We start from the raw sequence: 24,593 nt of genomic DNA, 5'->3' as shown, positions 1-24,593 counted from the left end.
AATGCATCCTTCTTCACAAGGTAGCAAGAGAGAGAAGTGCCGAGCAAAGGGGAAAAAGTCCCTTATAAAACCATCATATCTCATGAGACTCACTCACTATCAGGTGAACAGCATGGGGATAACTACCTCCATGAATCAATTACCTCCCACCAGGTCCCTCCAGCAAAACATGGGAATTATGGAAACTACAATTCAAGATGAGATTTGAGTGGCAACACAGGCAAACCATATCAGATGCAAAGGCAAAAGAATGATATAAAGGACTCTACAGGCTCGTGGGGAAGCGTGTGAGGAGGGTGAGGGATAAAGGACTATACACTGTGTCCAGTGTTATGGAAACTACAATTCAAGATGAGATTTGGGTGGTGACACAGCCAAATCATATCAGATGCAAAGGCATAAGAATGATATAAGGGACTTTAGGGACTCAGGGGGAAGGGTGTAAGAAGGGTGAGGGATAAACGACTATATACTGGGTCCAGTGTACACTACTCAGTTGATAGGTACACCAAAATCTCAGAAACTACCACTATAGAATTTCTCCATGTAATCAATAGCCACCGGTTCCTCAAAAACTATTAAAATAAACAACAACAAAAAACCAAAACGTCTCATCTTGCATGTTACAAATCTCTTAAACCTGAGCTTCTCTGGTCTGAGGTTCTTGTGATTGTTCAGAATCCTCAGATGACAGTGATTTGCAAAGAACGGCCTCTCCACTACACAGGTTTACAAAAGGGACATTAATGTGTTTTTATGTCCCACAAAGAAATTTCCCTGCTTAGAGTTATATTCCCTTTCATTCCCTTTCTCCCTGCTGTCCTAGTGTCAAGTGAAACCTGTTCATCAGAAAAGCAAAAGAAAATAATTAGAGGACAATAAACCATAGTTCCTTTCATACTTAGTAGAAAGTGAGGAGACCAGTCTCAAGAGGACCAAGAATGTGAAGAATTTAAACTTCTGGAAGATGAACAGAGATCAGGGACAGAGCAAACTGGAATTATGAATTAAGAGAGAAGAAAATAATTAGAGGAACACACTGGAGAGATTTCAGACTTGAGGGCAAACCGAAAAAGATCAGGGACCTACAAAGAATGACTGAATCCATTATCATGGATGAGAAAAAGTAAACTGGAATAATATTACGAAAAGTAAATCAGTGAGTCAAAAAAATGGCTAAAGATAAAAGAAAATGAAAGAAAAGTCGATTAAAATGTAAATGAAATTAAAATCAGGAAAAAATTGTCATATTATTATACTATATTTTCTTGACTTTCTTTGTAAAGAGGGGAAACTGAAATGAAACTATTCTTTATGAAAACCAAGTAAGACATCAACATGCAATGATTAATATATGTGATCACAGCAAGCTATGCTGACCTTGTCTCATCTCCAGAGAAAATAGAATAAACAGAAAAAAAAACACAAACCAACAACAGACTTAAGATACTCTGGCCTTTGAAAGACAACTTCTATAAAATTTTGATTTCTTTTTTTGTTGGATGAGCTTGTGAGAAGAGGGAATTAAATCTCGTGTAACCTCCATTTGCAGCTTATCTGTGGTAAAGGAGCATACAACATCCAGAGGGCAGTGCTGTCACGGGAAAGGAACTGAAACTTGTTGACTGAGACACTGTGCCTCCTAAAGTCTGACCAACAAGTGACCAGGCACTCAGCCAGTCCAACAGATGGGCATTAGCCCTGAAAGCAATGTGACCATGTATGTTCATCAAGGTTGTTTTCTATAGAACAAAATTTTCACCCACATTTGTTCCAACAGCTGTTCACACTGAGCTTATGCACTTCCAGTTGGGAAGAAATGTAATTGCCCATTCGTCTTTGAGTGGGATAACCTTTCCACATGAAAAAAGTAATCACCATATAAAGTGGCCATTTAGCTGCAACAAAGGTAACTCTTAGGGTAGACAGAGCCATCCAAACCTCAAGAGGAGATCATTCTCTTGAGGTCACTTTCCAGATTGCTGAGAAAAAGGCATCTCAGATCTCTAGTACTCTACCCTTCAACTCCCAAGGCACTTTGAGCTCTTTCCAGTAGTTTTTCATGTGTGTGTAACACCACTTTCACATGTAATTCTGTTATTTTGTTTTATTTCAAATGTTGATACCCATAATAAGGAAATATTTTACAGATCCCAAAGAAAAGTTCAGGACCAAACATTTAAATCACCTAAGATATCATTATTCCTCACGGGGACTGTAGTCCTCAGACCACACATATTTCTATATTTACCTCAAACCAAGGGTAATGTAGGCATTGAGGTGAAAACCACTCATATATACAGGTATTCCAAAGTGAAACCAAACCAGAATAAGCTGGAATGATGAAAAAGGAGAGATCAGAGGTGGATATGGCACTAAGTGATTTCAGCATCTAAGCTATTCAAAATATTTGATTATTCCATTTAGCTCTCTTGTTTTTGAGTATTGATTTACAGTTCCCCCAACCAGGGCCCTATGACTAACCGTGGAATCCATCTTCCACCCTTACATGCAGTGTGTCTCCTGTCCTACCCCTGAATATATCTTGTTTCTGTCCCTTATCTCCATGGGTGCTACCATTATTATGTTTCAAGCCATCATAATCTAACCTGAATTACTGCAATAGCCTTTCCGTTGGTCCTCCTGACACTGGTGGCCTGGTAGATTTTAGTTATTTTTTCTATATGCTACTGTGTCCTGAGTTGGTTCCTGCTGGTGGGTTCGTGGTCTCACTGACTTCAAGAACGAAGCCGCAGACCTTTGCAGTGAATGTTACAGTTTTAAAGATGGCATGGACCCAAAGAATGAGTAGTAGCAAGGTTTATTGTGAAGAGCAAGGTTTATTCCACAGCATAGAAAGGGACCCAAGGGGGTTGCCACTGCTGGCTGAGGTGGCCAGTTTTTATTCACTTATTTGTTCCCCTCTTATATTCTGTTTTTGTCCTATCAGAGTGCCCTTTTATCAATCCTCCCTATAATTGGCTACTTTTAGGATCCTGCTGATTGGTGCATTTTACAGAGCACTAATTGGTGCATTTTACAATTCTCTTGCTAACTACAGAACACTGATTGGTGCATTTTTACAGAGTGCTGATTGGTGCATTTTACAATCCTCTTATAAGACAGGAAAGTTCTCCAAGTCCCCACTTGACCCAGGAAGTCTAGCTGACTTCACCTCTCACCACTATCTTCATAAACTTCTATTAGAATAGCCATAACATGAAATATTTATTACTTTCTTATTATTTTACCTACTCAGATTCTAAGCTCCTTTAAAGACAGAAATAGACTTTTGTGTATATCACCAAAGATGGGCATGCTGCCCATCACACAGCAACTCTCAGTAAATATTTACTGAATTCTCCATGTGTTTCAAACTTTGACCCAACTGTTGGTTTATGTACATGCCTAGCCAAGCCATTCCCCAAGTGTCAGGCTAAATAATTGCTTTTCATCAGCTCTTCTTTTGTAACAATTCTACTTTTAAAAATACACCTATCATAATTACCATATATCAAATTTAAGTGAGTGATAATTTTGATAACTATATCATTATGTAATTTAATCTAAACAACAGACTATAAAGTAATCTACAGGTAATTGATGAGAAATTCTTCCCCCAAAGTCACATAACTAGTAACTGATTAAACAAAGAGGGGTTTGACCAAAGCATGTCCCTGTTACTGCAGAAGCCCTGTTCTCATCCATGCTGAAATTTACTATTTGATATCCAGAATCTCCAAAGAGTGAGTTTCTTTAGGACAAGAGCTGCATTTTATTTTCTGTATCACTTCTACCTGGTGTATCATTTGTCATGTAGTACACACTCAGGTGATACTTGTTTGTTGAAGAATAGATAAAGGAATGAACAAACATACCAACAGACTAATGGAATTTCTGTGGTATATGAAAGAGGAAGAATAAAAAAACTATATGTTTTCTGGGTAATCTTTCCATTGGAATGAAGCTATAAAATTTAAATAGTATTCAAACAGAAAAAGAATGCCTTCTTCTGAATACCAGTCTCCCTCTAAACCAAAACTTTTAACTTTCAGCAATCTGGAGGACATTATTCATGTAGTAATCTCAGACACTTCATTTCTCCATTAAATAGTCCATTTCTGAAACATGGACCTAAATTATAAAACCCATTTGCAAATCTTATCTAGGATACTAGTGGACTGTTGGAAAATAACCAACAATGAGGACTTAAAATATGAATGGTATTAAATAAGGGAAAATTCATGTTGAGTCAATTCTCTTGGACTTTGTTTGTTTTACAGATTATTATTTCACTTTTCAACCCAAATAGAAAATAATATTTATATTTCAGTAAACATTCTTGCTTAAATTCAAAATCTTTGAAATATGTGGAATGTATTCCCCACATTAGCACAGTATTCTGTGTCTTTGTGTAAAAATGCATGCACATCAATAAATTCAACAGTTTAGAAATAAAACTTTAGCAAAATCTTTGTGCAATATATTTGAAAATGAGTGATTCTGTAGGGTTTTCTATTCTATGAGCTTTAGTGATAATATGTAATCTAGAGTATCTGCATTAATTTCTACAGTTATTATTTCTTTTATAATTAGTAATGCTACTTCTGAGAGAATTCTTAACATCGTGCTCTCCAGAGGCCAATAAGTATATGCTTGACAGTTCTATCTAATTCAGAAGAATCCATCCTAATTATTTATTTATAAATGTCAATGCTATTAAACAGCAGGAAGAAGTGGAAGTAATATTATAGTCTTACCAATGCTAAAGAAATATTTAACACTAAATTATGAATTTAGGAGCAATTCATCAATATCTGTATTTGGTTTTGCTATTAGGTATTTAAATATATATTAACATTTCCCTACTTTCAGTCAATCAAAATTACAGCAGAATATTTCTGAAGAATAAGAATATTTTTCCTTCTTTCTTAAAAGTACTTACATTGCCACTTTAGAATTAATAGTACTTTACACAGTTTGGTTTGCTGGATCAGCCAGCACAGGTTAGGGTTTGCTGCACTAACAAGCAACCCCAAAATCTTAGTAGATTAAAATAAAAGTTTTAATTTTATTTCTTATGATACATTTCTTAACTCAGCTTATTGTGGCCTGTTAATGACACAAGATGACAGATGTCCTATCTTGATATGTCTCTCTGATCATACTGGCAAGCAAAGAATAAAGTAGGAGGCAGTTCACTTCTACACAGGAACCGTTACTCAGAACTAATTGTAATTCTTCCCACCTTTGAACAGGGCTGAGAAAATTCTTCCATATGTCAGGAAGGAGAGGAGAACAAGATATAGATGAACATTAGAAGTTTCTATTACATTTTCAAGTGTCAACTTGAAGTCACTCTCTATATATTTTACACATACAAATGTGACTTTCCAATTTGCAAGCATGGTTTTCTTTCATTGGTTTTCTTTTCAGATTTGACCCCAGTGTAGATTTATTTTAAGGTTTTTGAGCCAAATACCTCTTCCTTTTTTTAAAATGATGATCATGTGTTTTTTATGTCCCTGACTCCATCTCGCCATAAAATACATTTCCTGTTGTTCTGCATCATAGGAAAAATGTGCAATACTCCCGTCGCTTTCTTTCTCAAATTTCTAGCTTCATATTAGGTTTTGCACAAACAGATATCAGGAATTCCTAACATCTATATAAAATTGACTGCTACAGGAATCTTAAAATATCTACATTTACAATAATTAAAACATAGGACTAAAATTCCTACTTGATGTACCCCAATTGTTCTAGTATTTATAATTACAAGAGGTTCCTTGAAAAATCTGACACAATATTATTGTCCCTTCTCTAAAATTATATAAGGACAGATTTTGGATCTTGACATGTGTTTTCATATTTAGGATTCTAAACCTTTAATAAGCTGGAATACTTTAATCATTTGATTTTTGTGACAGTTCAGGGTTTTTTGTTGTTGTTGTTGTTTTTATGATAGAGTCTCACTCTGTCACCCCGGCAGGAGTGCAGTGGCACAGTCTTGGCTCACTGCAACCTCTGCTTCCTGGGTTCAAGCAATTCTCCTACCTCAGCCTGAAGAGTAGCTGGGACTACAGGCACGTGCCATCATGCCCAGCTAATTTTTTGTATTTTTAGTAGAGATGGGGTTTCACTGTGTTAGCCAGGATGATCTCGATCTCCTGACCTTGTAATCCGCATGCCTCGGCCTCCCAAAGTGCTGGGATGACAGGCGTGAGCCACCACACCTGGCTCGTTTTGATATTTTATGTTTTGAATGATTAGATACACAGAATATAATTTTGAAAAGTCTATGAACTTATATAGTCAACCAAATTAACTGATTGTCCTATGATGAAATTTCTCTATTTCATTTCCAATCATATTTTCTTGAAGTACCTATTTACATGTGACAATTTTTTAAATCTATATATTATTAAAGAATGAAGATAATCTAGATATCACCTCTAATTATAATTCATATGAGTAATACGACACAAAATCTCTGAAATATGCAAATGCATTTATCAAACTAACACAGAACTCCATTTTCTTCTTTTTGTTTTAAAAAGTGGTCTGGTGCCCAGGTGCAGTGGCTAACACCTGTAATCTCAACACTTTCAGAGGCCGAGGCAGGTGGAACACCTAAAGTCAGGAATTTGAGACCAGCCTGACCAAAGTGGAGAATACAAAAATTAGCAGGGTGTGGTGGTAGACACCTGTAATCCCAGCTACTCGGGAGGCTGAGGCAGGAGAATTGCTTGAACCTGAGAGGCAGAGGTTGCAGTGAGCGGAGATCGCGCCACTGCACTCCAGCCTGGGTGACAAGAGCAAAACTCTCTCAAAAAAAAAAAAAAAAAAAAAAAAAAAGTGAGGGTCTGGTATATTCTTTTGTTGTTGTTGTTATCAGTATTTAAAAAATCTTAGTAAAAGTGTTTACTACAAACATTGTCTTAAACATTCATATACATAAATTTTCTAAGAATATATTTTATTTTAGTTCCAAGGATTTTTGAATAAGGGAGAAAAAAATTATGCATTCTAGCAAGCCTGACTGGTAACAATGCACCAAAACTCATATGAAAAGAAGGATTTCCCTGAGAAGATGACACATCACATTCTGAGTCAACCTTTGAAATTTTAAATCTTATTTTTGTCATAGCACACAGTGGCTATGCAATGAATTGTATCTACGTTGTTCATTTAAACAACTAAAATAGATAGATTGACCTGCAAATGGCTTTCTAGTCAACTGTGAAGGCAGGCTTTCATTAATACATATAGGCAGTAATTTAGCCTCTGCCTCATTGAATCACTAAGCAATGGTTTTATGTATCTTATAGAAAAACAGTCCAAGGCTTAGCTAGCCAAAGATGGAAGCTTGATTGCCTTAGCTCGTATCAACTCATCTAGTCCAGGACCTTGTATCATGGCCGTTTAATGTCTGCTGGAAGAATGAATGAATCACTGGTAAAAACAAAAATCATTGTTTGCTCCTATTTTAATTGTGAACATTCAGATTTTGTGCTTGACCCATATGTACAACTAAGGAATTTTTCATTATATATCTTAAAGTCCAGCTTCATAACACAGAAACAACGTTTTTTGTTGTTGTTGTTGTTTTGTTTGTTTGTTTTTGAGACGGAGTCTTGCTCCGTCGCCAGGCTGGAGTGCAGTGACATGTTCTTGGCTCACTGCAACCTCCAGCTCCCTGGTTCAAGAGCTTCTCTTGCCTCAGCCTCCTGAGTAGCTGGGAATACAAGCACGTGACACCAAACCCAGCTGATTTTTGTATTTTTAGTAGAGACGGGTTTCACCATGTTGGCCGGATGGTCTACATCTCCTGACCTTGTGATCTGCCTGGCTTAGCCTCCCAAAGTGCTAGGATTACAGGTGTGAGCCACCACCTCCAGCCCAGAAAAAACTTTTTATTAGATAACAGCATTGTCAGGATTATAAAGGAAATTTTAAATAAAGTGTGGAGGTTTACAAAGAAAAATATTAAAAAAATTAAATCCTTCACAAGTAGAAAATGTAAGCCAACTACAAATTTTGTGTTATTTTATAAAAATGAGCACAAAGTTAGGAATCAACATAAAAATCTCTGACCCCAAATGTAAGCATCTTGGTAAGTATGCCTATTGGTCTAATCAATGCTTATTTATAAATAATTGAAATGTTCTTAGTCATTTCTTTATCACAACTAAAATCTTTCTTCTATTCTTTCCCTTGGTGTGTCTACTTCTAGTTTGATATAGAATCGCTAATTTATTTAAACTGAGTATGTTGAGAAGTAATTCAAATATACACTTAAAGTATAATGGAATTATTACAATGCTATATTAGCATGGTTATTTAACGAAAAAAACACTGTATTTAAACTTTCTTTGCATTCCACGTCATTCATTTGTGTGTGTTGGTATGTGTCTGTGTGTGTAGGCATTATGTGTCTGTGTGTATAGGCATTAAATTTCACTTATTTACATATATTACTGTTTCTAACTATGAGCAAAAGTAGGCAATGTTGATAAAATTCTTAAGATCTTCCAAGGATTTCTAAAAAAATTATTTTCACTTAAATCATCTTTATTAGTTCCTGAACCTCCTCTGCATACCCACGAGCCTGACATAGCACAGAGTTGAAAACCTAATTCTTGTTTACCATGACCATGACGAAATGAACATTCTTAACACTGCATATTTCATTCAAGTTGCCTACAGCTTTTGCCCAAAAGATCAATGGTCCTAATCATTTAAAAATAAGTGACTTATTTACTTTAAAATAATTTTTTAAAATAGTAAACAATTAAAAGTCAGAAGGATTATCAGTGCTAATTAGAAAAGGATTCATGTTCCATTGCTTGCTCAATGTTATGATATCACAGGGAGGAACATATTACATTCAAATGATTTTTGCTTGGCAATATTTTCATTAGATGTTTTGCACATTTATGTTATATATGTCTAGTTGATTTTCTTTCTCATATTGAATAAACCTATCTGATGCATCCACTGTTTTCTTGTTACAAAGGTTATTACTATGAGGAATTTGTGAATAAAGCTTTCCCACATTTTATATTATATTTTTAAAATGGCTTCTGAGAAATGAAACATTCCAAAGGATATAATAATTATAATCTATTGAGATTTTACTATGTGCCATTATGTGAGACAAATATTTTTGACATGTTTTAATGTATATAAAACATTGTGAATTACATTCTAGTATCATATCAATTATAAAGGGAGATTTTAAAAATTAGAGAGATTTATTTCAGAATCAAATTCCTAGCAAGAGAGAGTCAATAGTTAAAGTCATGTCTGATATTTTAGTGCTAATTCTTAACCAATTCAATACATACAGTGCTAATATCTGGGACGGTGACTAGAAGGAAGATGAGTAGCTTTCTTCCAGTTATGTTTCCATAAATGTCTTTTAATATATATTATACATCAATGGAAGCATAAATTTTGGTTATAATACTTTTCCAAAATCCACAGCTTTCTGAAATGTTAGGATATCTACCAATCACTCCTCTACTCACAATAGTAGAACTTTACACCTAGCAACATTAAATAAAATGAAGTTCCCATCAAATAACCTTGAAGTTGTGAATAATACATGCACAATGCATTTATAGCATTAGAATTCAGGATGTGGTTACCTCCAGAGTTGGCTGATAATGACAGGGCACCCAGGCAGCTTATGAAGCAATGGTAAGGTTTTATTTCTTGATGTTGGTACGTTGTTGGTGAAGTTTGTCATGCCATTTCATTATGATTCATGAATGTTTCTATAAATTTGTTATACTTCAGTTAAAATTTCCTTAAAAATTAGTAAATGCACAGCTGTGTATGTTTTAGCTTCTGGAAACAGCAGATAATGCTGGACTGATTGATCTACATTTTTAATTCTGGAAATTCTAACCCCTTTCTTAATCTTTTGGACCAGAACTAGTCACTGCCTTACTCTGACTCCCCAACATCTTTCTGTAAATGTACTTAATTTTTTTCCTGTGATGATCCATTAATTCTGATCACGGTACTGGCGTGTGTTTGACGTGGCAAATAGAGAGACGGAGTGCCAGATGCTTTTGACTAAATTATGCTTCACATCTTTAGTTTTCGGGAGTTAAATTTAGTTTTTACTCAACTGATGGTTATATTTTAGTGGGGATTTAAATTTTAAAAGAGACACCTCCATGTAGTAAGTAATAATCAGTTAATAGGCTAGGATGTCAAACTAATATAGTCACCCAGTTTATAACTACATAGGTGTACAGAAAACAAACACACTTGGTTGTCATTGCAAGAGTTATTCAACAGATAAAGCAAATAGTCATCCATTTCAATGTATATTTAAACACTATAAATATTGAACGAAAAGGCTTATACCTAAAATAATTCATGAAGTAATACGTCTGGACTACCAACTCAGATATTTTCTCTTAAGAACAGAAAATTAAACTGCATCAAGCTAGTATCATTGCAATGTGGAGTGGCCAGATTGGTTACAAAATCCAAAGGAAAGGCATTGATGACCATGCTTCAGTCTGCACATTTATTATTTTGAAATTTACATTTGGTCATTCGATTGCACTCAGGTATAAAATCTATTTATACCTATAAATACAATTATATAGCTACTTGATGAACAGACTGGTAAGTTTGGCTTTAGGTATAAAGTCAGGCTCCTTAAGATGTTTGCAGAGCATTCATGGGGCCACAGTATCCTGGTGTTGAACACGTAAAGAAAGTATAAAAGAAGAAGGTGTAAAAGAAAAAAATAATAATAATTAAGACAAATTTTGTCTAACTTTTACACCCTCTTTGTCTCATCTCTACAGCCCTGTTGATGTATGGTTTTTCTCTCATCCCCTTCGTTGCACTTGGGACGGGGCTGCCCCATTTATTCGGCCCGACACGCTCAACCTTTTGCAGAGGGAGCACGTCAGTGAGTGTGGGATCTGACTGACTGCTTTGGGTGCTGGCAGGAGCAGGTTCCGTGGGCCCTGTGGCAGTGCCAAGGTGAGGGTGCCTGTGACCCCTGAAGTCCCGGAGGGCATGTTACAACGCTCTCTTAGCTCTGCCATCTGTGGACAGCGTGTGTTATCAGCTTAGTGGGCTCCTTGCATTGTTGCATGGGGTAGCTGCCCCCCTGCCAGCCAGCAAGGGCAAAGGGCCAGTGTGACAGCCTTTTTGGGTACCTGCTCTCAGTAGGTCCTGAGCTTTTGTCCAGAGTCCAAGAAAAATGAGGTTACACGGACACTTGAAGGATGGTGGAAGCGGAGAATTTTATTTACTGGTGGAAATGGCTCTCAGCAGAGAAGAGAGCTAAGGGTGGGGGTGGGGGGCAAGTGGACAGGCAGGTAATCTTCCCTGAAGTCCAGCTGTCCCCAGTCGTCTCTTCCCTGTAGTCAAGCTGCCTCTCTGAAGTTAAGCAATCTCCCTTCAAAGTCCAGCTGTCCCTCTGAAGTCAAGTCACCTCTCTCTAGTCAAGCCACTTCTCTCTCTAGTCAAGCCACTCCTCTCTCTCTCTACTGAGTGAGTCTAGGGTCTTTTTAGGCACAGGATGCTGGGAAGGACAAGCCATAGGTAGTTCTGGAAAAGGCAACATTCAACTGGTAAAAAGACATTATTCAGAAAGAACAAACTGGAAGAGCGTGGGTGCACAGGGATGGAAGTTCTCACTTTAGGCCATGGGTTTCAGGTTTTTTGGCTCAAAGGTGGGGTTCTGTCAGGGACCTGCCCCTGTCTGCCTATTATTTCTCTGCCTCCTGCCTCTCCACTGTCACCAGGCCTGAAATTTGGCATGTGAGCAGTAATGCCTGATGTGTCTAATACGCTTCATGTAAGTAGCTCAATTATGACCAATGTGTACACTGGGGCCTGGATGCAATAAGTGTAATAGGAGTGATTTCATAGATATAAATTAGGATAAACTGAGAGGGATAGTACTATTTATGAATAGGCTAATATTTCCACAGAACTTCACCCTGCTGGAGTAAAAACACAGCTTTATATTATTATTAAAAATTCAGCCTCCTGAACAAAACCCAGAAGTCATTAGTTTGTTTGTATTATGGAATAGAATGAGATGCACTCTTTATTCTGATAATAATGTAAATATCTGCATATCCAAAAATGCATTTTTCAATCTTGAATCATAGTCATAAATCATATTATTTTAATATTTCTATTTTCAAATAATATCTGTAGAAGAGAATGAAAAATAAGACAAAATCAGAATTCACAACATTATGTTCAAACCTTTGGCAAAAAAGAAAAAAGAATGAGGCACATCACTGTCTTCAGTGAATACATTATTTGGCCTTACTGGTTTGAGATTCTCCATACATTTCACAAAAACCACAATGTTATGATTAAATATGATCTATTCTCTATATCTTACAAAAGATTATGAACCAATAGCAATTATTTTTAATATAAAGAGTGCCACTATAGTTAATTTTTGTGTCATGGATAAACGACCATATATTTGTACAAAAAATAAAAAAGACATTAAAACAAAATATTGTGTGCATTTTAGCACACCATATATTGTTTCATATGCTTTGCTTTTGTTACCCAGGCTGGAGTGCAATGACACAATCTCAGCTCACTGCAACCTCCACCTCCCAGGTCCAAGTGATTCTCCTGCCTTAGCCTCCCGAGCAGCTGAGATTACATGTACACACCACCATGCCCAGCTACTTTTTGTATTTTTAGTAGAGACGGATTTCACCATGTTGGCCATGCTGGTCTTGAACTCCTGACCTCAAATGATCTGCCCGCCTTGGCCTCTCAAAGTGCTGTGATTACAGGCATGAGCCACTGTGCCCTGCTCTTTCATATGCTTTCATATTAAATTTACATTAAGACTCAAACTTTATAGTTAAAGAAGCAGAAAACAGAGGAATACAAATGATCTAAACCTTCCAAAAGAACTTATGAACCTATAATGGATGCTATGTATAAAGCAATTTGGAGTTATTATTTATCTAAATTATGTAGCTTTTGTTTCGGTAGGTTGTTAATGGGAACAAGTGTCAATTAAGCAAATACCTATCTTATTGCTTGGATCATTAAGATCTGAATTGAATGTTATAATGTTCTGTACCTTAAGCTAACAAACAGTAGTGAAGCAGTACACCATTTTGGCTAAATTCTCTGGTTCAACAATTTCAGTTGCCCATGTAGAAATGTGCTCTTGGTCTGACTGATCTGAGGGATCAAGATGTTAAATATTTGTTGATGACATGACTGCTACCTCCAAACCTCCAATAAACTTTGTATAAGAACTGCCAGTGATACCTAATTGCATTAATTGCATCTTACTGACCTAAAAACCATCTATCTTAGCAAATACGTACTTTCCACTTTGTAAGCACTGTCAGCACTAACTGAAGCACCCTACACACAATGACATCTGATGTCATGAATTCCTAGAACTAGGTATCCAAAGAGAAGTTCTAACAAGAAATTCTCTTTGCTAATTATAAATAGCAGTGTAACATATTATATAATTAGTTACAGAATCAGAATGTGAGTTTCTCTTGAATAGAGACTGGCTCTTATCTTTGTAGCTCTATCACTGTGCCTGGCACTTGTCAAGTATGCAATAAATAGTGGGTAAATTGAATTATTTCCCAGAATATTTGCAAGGAATCTAAATATATTGCCATATAGCAATCTATCAGTAGTCTTGGCAAGCCACATTTGTATCCATTCAAATATCTGCTGCTTTTGAAATTTGTGCGTTTTATTTGTGCCTCAGTTTTCTAATTTAAAAAATCACTTGACTAGATAATTTTAAATATCCTTTCTATTATACCTTCTAAAATCATGCCACAAAGATATCTCCTTCATGACTCCTGTTTTTTTATGCTGTCATTGGTGCATTAAAATGACAATCTTATCTTAGATTCTTATTTATGGAGCAGGAAAATAATTGTATGGCAAGTTACCAAATAAATGACATTCCCAAGTTTGGTAGTCAGCCAAACTTGCTTTTAATCCAAATTCTACTCAAAATGTATGGGACACTACTACTATATTTATATGATAAAAAAGAAGGGTCCTCTTTCTTGATTTGTTCCATGCCCTGTAGATCTGAAAAAGCCTGAAACACCATTTCTAACAAGTAATATACATATGTATATGTATATTCCATCTATATATAGGTATAGATATATGATATATAGATAGATATAGATGTGTGTGGTTATTGTATGTGTGTACTTATGTATGTGATACCCAACAGTGCTCATATAAGGAAGGGAATATTGCAAAAAAAAAACAGACACTAGTGAATAGATAATCTTGTGGTACAGAAGTCAAATATTTGAAGTCTGTTTCAATATTCTTGTGGACAAGCTTTATGACCTTCAACAAGTCATCCTTATTTATATACATTGTGATACACATAAGATGATGATATACTCTTTGTCCAAGGTTACAGATTTCATTTCCCAAATGATCTCATCAGTTTGTCTCAGACATATTTTCTGAGTCAGTTATATTACACCTCTCGGCTCTTCATAGACTACTTGGTTAGGAGTAGTTAGCAAAGTCTGCAAGTGTGAAAAAACAATCAAGGGTGAGATGGGCTATGTTATCATGGTGGGATTAAAACATAATGGATTACAGTTATTGAACTCCCCAGGTTTTATTTTAATTTTATAATACTCCTTTCTTACATGAGTTGTGAACATTTGAATGTTACTATAATTATTTTTGGTTAAAAATACCTTTAGTGTTTAATTAAACCATAAGTATTTAATTTAACCCTACAACATTATGATCCCATATTTTACACTATAGAATTTGTTGACCCACTTATTGCATTATGGCAGAGTTTTAATTTAGTTGCCTAAGTAACATAAGTTAAACTTTTTTTTTTTTTTGAAGGTGGAGTTTCACTCTTATCGCCCAGGCTGGTGTGCAATGACTCAGTCTTGGCTCACTGCAACCTCCGCCTCCCGGGTTCAAGCAATTCTCCTGCCTTAGCCTCCCAAGTAGCTAGGATTACAGGCATGTGCCTCCACGCCCGGCTAACTTTTGTATTTTTAGGAGGATGGTGTTTCACCATGTTGGGCAGGCTGCTCTTGAGCTCCTGACCTCAGGTGATCCACCTGCCTTGTCCTCCCAAAGAGTTAACATTTTTAAGTGAATAACCCAGAAAAATTATGAGTATAACTTTGTCTATGACAATTGAAATTTCTACATTTAGCATCAAATTTAAGATTAACATTTCACATGAGTGAAGCACTAAGCCTAGAGAACCATGTCGCAATGAAAAGAGGTAAAAGTAAACACAGTAAGCAGTTCCTCTCCTAGGAGCCAGAGCATAACACAACAAGAGAAGTGAGTGAACAAAAATCATAAATGACTCTGAAATAAAAAGGCTAGAAATAGATAAATTTTATTTTGCATCACCAAATATTATTTACTTTACATTAAGTTTCATTGTTTGTGCCATCACCACAGGGGCTGTGTCTGTCACTTCTATGATGTGGTTATAAATGTGAATGACTCACCTTGGCCCAGTGACTCTTTGCAGGGGACTCCCTCCCACAGTGAGGCAAGGATATCAAATAATGCTTCCACCCTTTGGGTGGGTATTGGGGTCAGTGCCACCTGTAAATATGTCCCTAAAGGTGAACTGTGCAAGTAGTTAACAGAGAACTCTTTGATTTGTAAAATGAAGATGATAATATCTACTTATGTGATTTTATGAGATTTAAATGAATGAATATGTGTAAATCACTTAGAACAATGTCTGGCACATAGCAAGCATCAGGTGATAATATTACTATTTTGTGACTGGGCAGGTCTTCTTCATGCTGACTGAGAAGTGTTCACTTTGATTCTAAAAGCAGTGGGCTATCACTAAAGATTTAAAAAGAAAAGAGTGATAGAATCAACTTGAAATTTTAGACATATCCCTCTGGCTCTAATATATTGAAGAGGGCCAAATCTGGAGGCAGAAGGGTTAGGTGCCATTTGTACAATGTAGACATAAGATGAAAAAGACTTAAACTAGAATTATGGCAGCAGAACTCAAGATGGAGGACAAAAAAAAGGACACAGTTATGAGAGATGAACAACAGAAACTGATGTAAGGTTTAGAGAGAGGGAGGATTCAATAAAATTATGTCTTGGATAACCTGTGCAGGGAAGACAGAATTGGGAATAAATCTGCATAGGGAAAAAATGTGTTTGCTTTTAAATTGAGTTTTGGATGCCTTCAGGGTGTTAAATCACAGGAGACCAATAGGCAGGTGTTTTGGCAGAAGATTTTAAGGTCGTGAGAGAAATCTGGCCTACAGCTATAGATTTGGAATTGTTTGGCATATAGACAGCAGTAGCAACCTTGACAGGGGATGAGATTGTCTCCAAGGGAGAATACTTACCGTAAGAGCAGAAGATCACCCAGGGAAGACACCTAAGTAAAATAATGATATAAGCAACAAGAAGATATTGAGAACAACCCAAAAGGAAACTGAGAAGGAGAAGATAGAGAAATTAGAGAAGCACAAGAAAAGCACATTGTCTCAGAAACCTAGCAGAGAGAAGTCTGATTCGCAGGAGGGGGTTTCAGTATGGCCAATTACTACGGGATGCAACCATGAATTCAGACAAAATGGAGACTGAGAATTGCCCTTTGGACTTAAGAAGCCTTGTTGGCAGCAGGGGTGTTAAGAGGGAGAATTAATACTACAGTGTGTTCTAAGGGGAGTACAAAGTGAGAAGGCAAAAACAGCAAGTAGAGAACTTTCTCAAAAAGCTTTTATCTGAGTTGGAGAATGAGATGTGGCAGTCGTTGGAGTGGAATGCAGGGGAGTAGCCGTTGAACTTAGCTCTCACAAACATCTCTTTCTTGGACACTTTTTCCATATTCATGTTTAAATTAGACAATTGATACAAAAAACCATCTATCTACATATTGTAAGTATTCAATAAAGATTAGTTCCGTCATTCACACAGTTTGATCTTGGAAACTCTGGCTGCCTCTGAGAACTTTTAGGGATGTGTGAAGTCAAAACTATATTCATAAAATGCAAAACCTTATGTGCCTCTTTCACTCCTAATCTTACATGAGAGCAAAGTGAGTTTTTCACAGTCCATTTGAAGTGTGAGATGCAATAGGCTGAATGTAGAAGCAGACGTAAAAATCTACCTGTCATCTTAGCCAGGGAGGCTTGCAAAATGTAAAACAGTGCCAGCCTTCTTATTAAATATATTTATTCTGTAAAATTTGATTTTTATAAATAAGAAATGAGTTTACTATTGTCATTTCAAACAAATTTGTGCCTCCCTGTTTAATATTCTCCATTAAAAAACAACAACAACAACAGTGTTTCTCTATGTTGCCCAGGCTAAATGCCATGACTATTCACAGATGCAATAATAGCATACTATGCCTTGGACCGGTGGGCTCCAGCCATTCTCCTGCCTCAGTCTCCTAAGTAGCTGGGTCCACAGGCATGTGCCCTCACCAGCAATATTTTTCATTTTAATTTCTCATATAATAAATATAAAACAGAACAAAAAGTCCTTGAAATTCTCATTTTTTCTTTTTTTTTTTTTTTTTTTTTTTTGGATGGAGTCCTTGCTCGCGCCAGGCGTGGAGTGCAGTGGACGTGCATCTCGGCTCGACTGCAAGCCTCGCGCTCCGGGTTCACGCTCATTCTCCTGCCTCGCCTCCCGAGTAGCTGGCGACTACAGCGCGCCCATTCCACACGCCCCAGCTAATTTTTGTATTTTTAAGTAGATAGAGACAGGATTTCGCTGTGTTAGCCAGGATGTTCTCGAACTCCTGACCTCATGATCTGCCCGCCTCAGCCTCCTAAAGTGCTGGGATTACAGGCATGAGACACGGTGCCTGGCCTGCTTAATTCTCAATAATTTTAAAAGTATAAAGAAGTATGAAAACAAAAGTCTGAGATCTGCCTGATTCGTTGGCACTAAAATTATTGCTTTCTATCATTAACTGTTTCCTAAAACTGAGTATCCAGGTTTCTGTAAAGTAATAAGCAAAATAAAATTTGAACATAGACTTCAATCCTGAAAGAACTTTTTTCTATTTTTCTATAATAGATGTATGCCTTACTACTGAATTTTCCATATTTACATATATTGCATGTCTACCAGATGAAATAAAAAACAGATGATGCTTTATAATTGGTGACAGCAAAAAACTCTTCAAAATACTCTGGTATAGAGTATTTGTTGGTATAGAGTGCAAATAAATTATTAAAGTATGTATCGATTGATTGATTGTTTGTCTGCAAATAGAATATTGTTGGATGAAAAAATGGCACTTGATAAACCACAGAGAAGGACTGAAGTTCAGCAATTTCTTGTAATACATTTTGACATTATTTCTTAAAACACTGTAAAGTCTATTTTACAGAATTGACTTGACAAGGAATACAACATTGTGATTAGGATGAAAGTTGGTCCTGTCTCTATGTAAGTGAGCATTGATATGCTTTCATTTTAAAGTGGGAAGAATTTGGTTTTTTTCTTCCCCTATTAAAAAAAATGCATTACCCTTTCCTTTTCATCCCAGTTGCATGTAAAAGCCAAACTTCAAACAATGGTCTGCTGGGCCTCCCAAAAGCCCTTGCCTCCCGCTCTAAGTTAATTTCTCACTAACCGTGTCTTCATCTTATTGACTACACTCCAGTCATGTGGCCTTCTTTGTATCTTTTATTCTTGAATTCTGGAATTCTTTTTGTTACTTTTGTCTGGAACTTCTGTTCTCAGCCCTCCACTTGGCACTCTCCTTCTCCTGTCTTCACTTTGATGTTGCTTCCTCAAAGAGGCTTCCCCAGTTCTCAATATGAAGTAACCTCAGTCACAGATATTCTCTAATTTTGCATTTGTTTTCTTCATAATTTTAAACATTACTTGAAATTATATTGCCCATTTTTGTTTCACTTTTGTCACTTAAAATTTCCCCTCTATAATAGAGGACAAAATCTGAGAGTATAGATCTTGTCTATTTTATTTAACATTGAACCCGAGGCCTAAAATAGTGCCAGACATGTAGTACACAATAAATATTTGCTGAGTTAACAGCAGATAAAAATAATAAATGTTTTCATTTATATAATGTGTCAAAGAATCAAGAAAAACTTGATATAAAGTTGTGTTTTATGTGAATAAATCATTGTTATATTGAATTTTGCCATTTAGTAAACCACCCAGCATTTCAACATTTTTAGAAATTAGTGAATTGACATGATAAACCAAATAAGCAACATATTAAGTTAAGTAACAAATATGTTAATACATTGATTGGTTATTTTTTTCCTCTTTAAGATGCAAATGAAACTTATAGAAAAAAATAACCAATATGACTTTCTGATACTGGAGCTAATTCTAATCAAACACATTTCAAAGATAAGAAAGAATTTTCCTCTGAGATTATTTTGATGCACCTAGATGAAATTATGGATGTAATTGCCTATCTAATAATTTATGATAACTACTTATATACAAGTTTTGGCTATTCTTTATATTAAGCTCGTAACTTTTTTCAGTGAATTTTACTGACAACAGAAAAGGATAATAGGCTGGGTGTGGTGGCTCACACCTATAATTCCAGCACTTTGGGAGGCCAAGGTGGGAGGATCACTTGAGGTCACGAGTTCAAGACCAGCCTGGCCAACATGACAAAACTCTGCCTCTACTAAAAATACAAAAAAAAAAAAAAAAAAATTAGCCAGGCATGGTGGTGCATACCTGTAGTCCCAGCTACTTGGGAGGCTGAGCCAGAAGAATTGCTTGAACCTGGAGGTGGAGGTTAAGGTGAGCTGAGATCATGTCACTGTGCTCCAGCCTGGGTGACAGAGCAAGACTCTGTCTCAAAAATACATGAATAAATAAATAAATTAATTAATTAATTAAAAGGATGATAAAATGATTACAAACTCTCACTACAGAGTTTAAGCTTACACTATGTATACTATGTATACACATATTATATAATATGTTCCATGAAGACCATGAAACTAGGAGTAAGGTAATTTAGGTTCTCATTCTAGTCTCACTACTGTGATTTACCAGCAAATTTAACATATATGGATAATAAACATAGATATAGAAATAACTGTATATAACCTGTATAGTGCTTTCTCCTAGGGAATAGAACTACTAGGGTTGGTTAAAAATAGCAATGTAAACAGAAGACTTTCATTATTTATTGATATGATGTATATTGTTTATTTTTATTTCAATAATTATATATTTTGTTGAAAAAAATGAGAAAAAATTAAGTCCAGATTATTTTAATGTGGCTTCTTATTTAAATTATGTTATAAACCAGAAGGTAGACTGTGATAAATTGAAGCTGCATAAAATAAATCCTAAAGAAACCACTAAAATAGCCACTAAATTTGCCAACCAAGGAGATAAGGCAGATTCATGACAAATATTTATTCGATCCAAAAGAATGCAGACAAAAATGAAAAGGGGAGAAAACAGATGGGAAAATAGAAAACAAATAGCAAAATGGCAGAGACAAACCTAACAATATCAATAATCAAATTAAATGTAAATGGGTTAAACAACCCAACTAGAAGGGAGAGACTGTCACAGTGAATAAAAAAGTAAGACTCAGCTGTATGTTGCCTGCAATAAAAGTACTTTAAATGTAAAGACACAAATAGGTTAACAGGAAAATAGTAAAAAATGAAAAAAAAGTATAGCATTCTAACAAAAGTCAAAAGAAAGCTGAGATGGCTGCCGTTAGTTTTTTGTTATGAGTGATACTGATATTAACACTCATCTAGACTTTTTGTGTTGATGTATGTTTTACTTACATTAAATAGATACTTAGGAATGGAAATTTTGTATATTATATATCTTACCTCTAGAAACTAATAGGAAAAAAAGCAAATTAAATTCAAAAGAAGAAGAAGACAGAAAATAAAAATTAGTGCGGTCACTGGTGAACTAGAACACAGAAAAGCAATAGAGAAAAATCAATAAAACCAAAAGCTGCTTTTTAGCAATTTCAAAAAAGTTGATGGATTTCTAGTGAGACTGGTCTTGAAACAAAAAGAGAAGACACAAGTTACCAATAAAAGAAAAGGCATCACTTCAAATACTAAAGCTATTAAATAGATAGGAATAAAATATTATCAATAATTTTACACCAAAATTCAAATATTTATATAAAATGAACACATTTCTTGAAAGACACAAATTATGAAAGCTCACTCAAGAGTATATTAACCTGAGCAGATCTATATTTCTCAAGAAAAATTGGAACTGTAGTTTTAACTCCCACAGAATCCATAATTTTGATACATTTTACCCAATATTTAATTAAAAAGAAATATAACTGAATAAAACTCTTCCAAAAAAAAAAAACAGAGACACTACTTTTCAATTTCCTTTATGAAGTCAGAATTACTCTGATACCAACACCAAAGACATATATATATATAAACAAAGACATAAATATATATGAAGACAACCACACACACACACACACAAATATTTCATGAATGGGCTAACTATGCAGTTGAGGACTACGAATTAAAAAAGTGGCTCTATCCTAAAGTAACTTAGAAGATATTGGCTCTGAAAATTGATACAGATAAGCCCCAAAACTGTATTTTATAATGATACCAAGACACCTGATGACAAGGATGCGGCTAACTTAATTTTTTTTCCCATGAAATGTGAGAGTGGTAAAAGGCAGTATTATAAATGAGCACTTATACAATTGTGATTAAATTATATACCTGCAATTGTCACGAATTTAATAGGAATGACATTTGATGATTTAGTTTCTCTCTAAAATACTAATTTCATCAAGCCAGACTGATTTCATAGTTTCATAGAGGATATGGGAATATTCACTTTTCTCTGGATAAGCCTTATATGTACACAATATATCATATTTATTTAGTTCCTGCAGATTGAAGCAAATTCTCTCTGGGGCCCATAACTGCGTGTTAACAATATCTATAACTTTACAAATCTGGCTTCAAGCATCAGATTCAAGTACATCGTTTGAGATGCATTTTATCCTGAGCTAGAAAATCTAATATGCCTGAAATGATTGATATAAAGAAACATAAAAATGCTAACTCAATGTTTCTTTAATGTTCTGGCAGACATTATTAATGACTGGACACATGAGGCATAAATCAGTTATTCTCCAGTTTTTAGCCTTAAATTTTCTTTAAACATGATCATATTCATAGCTTACAAGAGTGTCAGACAGCATGTAGTTTGGCCAATCTACTATTCATATTGAAGTTAAATCATCTTTTAGATCACCAACACTTACTCGCAGACTTATCATTCCATCGGCTATACGTAACAGATCTGAACCAGACTGGAATCACAAGCCTTTAGGAGTAGTTACAATTTATGAGTGCTTATTGGCAAGGCCCAATTTAAACAGCGATACATATAATTAACATTATATATATATATATATATATATTTTTTTATTAATTAATCTTCACCACAAATCTAAGAGGTAGATACTATCATCCCATATTATGGATGAGGAAATTGAGGCACAGAGTGTTTAAGCAGCTTGCCTGGAGTTGCACAGCCTGTGACCAGTGCAGTCTGACGCTAGAGCTCACACAGCCATAGTCACGAGGCATACAGCCTGCTGGCTAGAGCGGCTCAGGATCTACCTGTTCCCTGACAGCCAGGCAGCAAAAGTGCCTCACATTCTATCTTGGTATACTTGCAAAGTGCCCATGTCCTGGGCCTTCAGGGTAACTTACAAACAGAAAAATGTCAACTCTGAGAAAGTGAGAGAACATCTTTAATTAAACTGTATGTACTTGCTCATGTACAGATCATGGAACTCGAAAGATAATAGAAGACAACATTATTGCACATTTAATGTCAAGCCTGGAAACTATTGAACATAATTATTTACCTCAAGATCAAATGGCAACCAAACGAAGCCTCTTTGGAAAGAAAAGATTAGGCCTTCCTTCTCTGAGAAAATAGTAATGGTTTAGAAAACAGGATTGTAATTTTATTTCTTTATGTTAATGTAGACTTCTTTATTTCAATGATTGCATAGTACAAAATCAGGAATGTTATGGCTTTACATCTTTGGAATATTTATTTTCCTCATGGAATAGAATAGTATCATTTGTATTTCATGTTCTTTAATAAACTAGTAAAAGAGTGCTCATATTAAAATTGAAGAGATTTGTTATTTTATTTTCATGTATTTTATATTTTGTAGTGATGATTTTATTATTTTCTAAAATTCCAAATAACTGTTTTGGGAGCTGTATGTATTTTGCATCTAGCCTCTTTACTGACTTATTAACTCTTAGAGATTTCTTGTTTTATTTTAATATCTTTAAATAATGGTAGCATCTCCTTTCAAAATATTTCTTTTTTACTTTAAGAGAATCCCTTTAATGTTTGCTACTAAATGTGATATTCAACTATTGTGCTTTTGGACTAACATATTCTTTACATGTTAAGAAATTATCTTTCCTCTAAATTCATCCAGGTTTACTAAGAGTTTTCATTCGATGAAAACACGGTGAATTTTTCTCATGTCTCTTGAAACTACTTCAAGTGGTTTTGATTTTTCTCCTTTGACCCACTCCATGCAGTATTTGATTAATAGATACCCTGAGATTACACTTTTGAGAGATCTTAAATAAGATAAAATGTATTTTTCTTAATTTCTGAAATGGATTGAATAACATTTTACTGGGGAATTTTGTATCCATTTTCATGTCATACTGATCAGAAATTTTTTTTTTTATGTTGCTGTGAATTTTTGTAATCAGTCTTAAGATAACTCTGTAAATAAATGAACTGAGTTTCTAGTTAGTCTCCAGATTCATGTATCTGGTCTTCTTCATCAGTCCATGGAACTACTTCAGTCCCAGTGTATCTGCGATCTTCTGATTCGTAAATAAATCCCTCCCGTCTTTCCTTGTATTTGAGCTTTGTATATTGTTTGACAGTATTGAAAATCTTTTACTTTTTGATTCTTGATTTCCTCTAGACTTTCTTTTCTTCTTTGGGAATCTTTTTGAATTTACACTAAAAGTCTGTTTTGTCTGCCGACTCCTTAAATATGAATTTCTCCCAAAGCATAGTCCAGCACAAATTCTAATTCTACTTGTTCTCCCTGGGCAATCTCATCCAATTCCATAACCTCAATTTTTGGTGGTATCTCTATATTTATATTTCTGCGTCTCTAAAATGTCTTCCCCCGGGTTCCCATTCTGCATATACAACTTCACCACGAATATCTTTACTGACAAATTCCAGAGCATTCAAAACTCAAAAGATTCTTGCTACAACTATTCCTCTTTTGATGTCTCTCATCTCCCATCCACTCTGTTTTCCAAGGCTGAAACCTGAGTTCACTTCGTTCATCTTGTTTACCCCAAACACATTCAGTTGGTGACCAAACCATTTGACTTCCATCTTACAAATACTTCTAACTTCTGTCTTTTCCACTCCATGTCTACTACCACTAACTATCCAGATTCTTTTTCTTCAAATTTACTAGACTTTCCTATCATTTTCTATCAAGTCTTCTTTTCTCCAATGCTCTCATGCCCAATGTATACTTC

This window comes from Rhinopithecus bieti, unplaced genomic scaffold (genome assembly GCF_001698545.2).
Source record: "Rhinopithecus bieti isolate Rb0 unplaced genomic scaffold, ASM169854v2 scaffold_9996, whole genome shotgun sequence".
Lineage (NCBI taxonomy): Eukaryota > Metazoa > Chordata > Mammalia > Primates > Cercopithecidae > Rhinopithecus > Rhinopithecus bieti.
The sequence above is the reverse complement of the archived record's forward strand: the minus strand, read 5'-3'. Positions refer to the sequence as shown.